This window comes from Dermochelys coriacea, chromosome 15 (assembly GCF_009764565.3).
Source record: "Dermochelys coriacea isolate rDerCor1 chromosome 15, rDerCor1.pri.v4, whole genome shotgun sequence".
Classification (NCBI taxonomy): Eukaryota; Metazoa; Chordata; order Testudines; family Dermochelyidae; genus Dermochelys; species Dermochelys coriacea.
The window spans coordinates 32,793,434-32,797,870 of NC_050082.1; the positions used below are offsets into that span (position 1 = coordinate 32,793,434).

Genomic DNA, 4,437 nt, shown 5'->3' on the forward strand with positions numbered 1-4,437 from the left:
CTTGTTGATTGCTTGTAATCTTACCACTGAGACCATCCAGGATGAGGAGAAGCCTGACCTAGGAAATATGCACTTAATTTTTTTTAAATACTCTAGTAGCTCCCACTGCTTGTACAGTCTCTAATAATTATATGGCTATGTTGCAGGGCCAGAGTGAAAGAGTGAGAAACAAAAGTTCACCAGAAGCTCAGTCTTGAACTGATGAATTGCAGCATCTCCAGGTAGGTTTTATTGCAGGAGTTCAGGTTTAATTCAGATTTGCACCACCCTTTGTCTTTTCCCTCTCTGGCTGTCTCTTCACTGGTTTTTTATTTGGCAAAATTTTCTCACCGTTGCAAACACCGGTACAGCACCCCTACCTGTAACACTTGCAGGGTTGCTAGTGCAGACAAAGTTCCAGGTGACAGATGACATTTATACCACTGCCCTGCTTAGAGCAGGTTTTACACAACATGACGTTTAGAATGTTGGCAGCTGCCAGTGCCTTATCTATACTAGTTCTCCAACCATTGCTCTCACCTGTTATCACTAGTTCAGCTCCACAACATAGGATATCTTAGCAAAAATTTCCTAGCCTAGACAAGGCGATAGAATCTTTGCCATGGATTAAGCTATTATTTCCTAATGATATGTCCCTTATTTGCTGTGTTCCAGGTGGCCACTGTATCAAAAGGAAACAACGGTTTGTTTAAGGAAGGTGGGGAGAGTGAAGGTTTGTTTACTGTAAGGAGTAACCGTGGGAGGAAATAGACAAGTAGAATGTGGCATGAGAAGAGGAGAGAGCAGTGGAAGGGGAAGAGAGAAGAGAAAAACAGGCAGTGAGAAAGAAGTGGAAGAGAGAGTGTAGAAGATGCATAACTTTTAATAATCCATCTGAATTTAAGGGCATTGTCTGAGAAAAGAGCCTGTTTGCTCAACCTGTATCCAGGATGATATGGACAGTGGCTTCGGGCCTCAGTCCAACTGAACAGCTTGTGCATTCCCACGTCTGTTTGAACTGGTCAGAGGGATAGTAAGAATGTCTCTGATATTCTGAGACTTGGTTGGGTTTCAGGCCTATACACTTAGTTATTTTGTTTTTTATCTCCCATAATTTTAAAATTGTAGTATTATGGTCCAAACATTCCATATCAGAACTGGGAGGTCCAATAAAATGACTGTAATTGTGTTCTTATCAGAGTTAGGGACTGATAGCACTGGCAAGAGAACAGCATGATATTGGAAGACAGTAGGTAAGCTTCAGCCATTCTTGATTTACAGCACTCCTTGGTGTTCTTGACCTGAGGCCCACCAACTGCTCTGCCAAATGCATCTAACTCTTGATTTGCAGAATTCCATGTGTGTCTAGTTTTGAGGTACTTGCACAGCTCTGTCAATTCATCTCAAGACACAGTGTATTCATCTTGGACAGCAAGGACCCACCACTAGGAGACACAGTTCTCCAAACACCTCTCTTCAAACACACATTGAAAGAGGAAACAGAAACATGCATTGCCAGGTCAGACCAGTGGTCCATCCCGTCCAGCATCCTGTCTCTGACAATAGCCAGTACCTGAGGGCTCGGGAAGATTCAAGAAACCTCCCAGTGGACAATTGTGGAATAAGCTGCCCATAGAGAAGTTTCTTCCTTACCCCTGTCTGTTAATGATTATTTTATGTCTGAAATGAGAGGGCATATTCCGTCTATGTTTTGTAAAATTCTGTTGTGATGAAAGCAGGGCCCCCAGAGGGGGGGCAAGTGGGGCAATTTGTCCCAATCCCCGCAGGGCCCCACGAGAGTTTTCGGCGGCACTTCAGCAGCGGGTCCTTCAGTGCCGCTGAACACATCCGGAGCGGAAGGACCCCCGCCACCAAAGACCCCAGGCCCCCTGAATCCTCTGGGCGGCTCTGGATGAAAGGGGAGCTGCCCTGTAATAATGTATTAATATTGTATGTTGACCTGTTTATTGGGATGTTTACTGAATTAATATACTGGTTTAGTTTAATGGGGGGACTGTAAAGAAAACAAGCAGGAAGGGGAGAAAAATAGCTCAAGATAAGCCATTTTTCAGCAAACACTTGAGAGACAATGCCAGGACTAGAAAAGGCCTGGGAACCAGAAGATCAAAAGGACTCTAGCCATGTAAAAGGGGATTCTCTTTCAAAAGCGGGTGGGGGAGTACTCTTGGAGGGAGTTTTTTGCGGGGACCAGACTGACACAAGATGCTACTGGGGGTGGTGGTGTCTGAAGAAGTTAGACTTGCCTAGTCACCCTCAAAGGATGGTAACTGATTATCCTCTTTCAAAACCCTCCTCAAAACTTCCCTTTTCCATGATGCCTACAAAAAACTTGATTATGGTTAAGTTGCTGTTATGCTGAGGCCATTGCCTATCATGCTGACCAATACTGTCTCACTGTTTCTTTGTACTCCCTTATCTATCTTTATCCACCTATTCTCTGTTGTCTTGGATAGTAAGCTCTTTGGACAGACACTGTCTTTCTGGACAGTGTTGGTATCACATCTAGGACAATGGGGTCCTGATCCAGGACTAGGGATTCTACACACTACTGTAATACAAATAATTATTACAAATCTTTAGGTAAGAAAAACGTGCATCTGGTCACCATAGACACCACTGGTCATATGCTCCTGAAGGAAAAAAACCACACAGGCTACTCAAGCCCAGGGCCAAAGAGAAGGAGAATTTTTTAATTCCTCCCCAGTAGAGGTAAACCCTTAAGGCCTGACACTAAGTGGTGCACTCAGAGACCAGAAAGGGGACAAAGATGCAGCTAGCCCTGAACCATGATAGCTGTCTAATGGAACTGTGGATGTTCACTTTAAGTTCTTGGCCTCAGTGTCACCCACTGACAGTAAGTTCCAAAGGTGAAGTATATTTTGTGTAAAAAAATCATTTCCTTTGATCAGTTTTAAATTTGTTGCATTTCAGTTTCTTTTAATGTCCCCTTGTTTCCTGTGTTATGAGCAGGGATCCTAGTTTTTTGTGATAAAAATCCCAAGATTCTCTGATAAAAAACCATAAAAATCCATGTTTTTCCATGATTAAAATGAAATCTGACAGCGGGAGCCCCACCATGTGGGGCTGTCAGCTGGACCCCTGCCACCCGGGGCTGAAGCGTCAATATCACATATTCCTGCGTGCATGTTGGTGGCAAGGGTTTCTACTGCATATGTTTTTTATTTTTTCCACAAAATGTAAAAACTACAGATTCTCTGTAAAAACATAAATTTTGCTTTTTTCTGTGTCAAACAGATTTCTAGGATCCCTGGTTATGAGAAGGGTAAAAAGGAGTTCCTTATTTATCTTCTTTATACCAGTCATTGTTTTATATATTTGTCATGTCTCCTCGTATTCATCTTTCACTAAACCAAACTGTCCCAATCTTTTTTTTTTCCACCAAATGCATCCGATGAAGTGAGCTGTAGCTCACGAAAGCTTATGCTCTAATAAATTTCTTAGTCTCTAAGGTGCCACAAGTACTGCTGTTCTTTTTGCGAATACAGACTAACACGGCTGCTACTCTGAAACCTGTCCCAATCTTATCACACTATCTCCAGGTATAATTTTTTCCAGGTCCCTTATAATTTTCATCCTCCATCTCTGAGCCTTTGCTAAGATTTCTCTGGTTCTGCTCTATCTGATTCAAAACAGAGTGGCCCAAAGCAAACACAGTATTCCAGGCACTGTACTCTTCAAGGTGCTGAGTGCTCTGGCTCCAATCTGGCAAAGTACTCAATTTATGCTTAGCTTTAACCACTGACTTCAGTGGGACTCCTCACACATTTAAAGGTAGCAGGTGCTTGAGTGCTTTGCTGCATTGTGGCCAGGGTGCTCAAAACGTTACTGGCCAGGTGAGGATGTCCCATTGATTTATATAATGAGCTCCAGGTGAGGATGTCCCATTGATTTATATAATGGTGTAATATTTCACTATTTCCAGTCTCATTCATTAAAGCACTCTAACATTTTGTTTGTTTGCTTTTTTGACTGCTACTGCATATTGAACAGCAGACTTCCTTGCACTGTCCACAGTCATGCCCGTCTCCTTTTGTGATTGTAATTGTGTGCAATTTAGAACCAAGTAATGTATATTAAGAATTCAAAATATTCCTCCCAATGTACATTACCTTGCATTTTTCCCGTTTGATTTTTATTTGCCATTGTGTGGCCCATTCACCTTGCTTTGTTAGGTCCCACTCAAGTTTTTCAGTCTTCTTAGCCCTGATCTACGCTGGGGAGGGTGGGGGGGGAATCGATCTAACTTACGCAACTTTAGCTACGTGAATAACATAGCTGAAGTCGACGTACTTAGATCGACGTACTGTGGTGTCTTCACCGCAGTGAGTCGACTGCTGCTGCTCCCCTGTCGACTCCGCCCACGCTTCTCGAGGTGCTGGAGTACAGGAGTCAATGGGAGAGGGCTTGGAGGTCGAT

At 43.1% G+C, this 4,437-nt stretch overlaps 1 long non-coding RNA gene across 1 annotated transcript; it reads right to left on the reverse strand.

Moving 5' to 3' along the window:
- Positions 1 to 1,070: 1,070 nt before the first annotated feature.
- Positions 1,071 to 3,852, reverse strand: LOC122456745. The gene is made up of 2 exons (XR_006275781.1): positions 3,532 to 3,852; positions 1,071 to 3,375 (listed from the first exon to the last, which is right to left on the reverse strand). It is a non-coding gene; the product is annotated as an uncharacterized LOC122456745 (long non-coding RNA).
- Between the last annotated feature and the right edge of the window lie 585 nt (positions 3,853 to 4,437).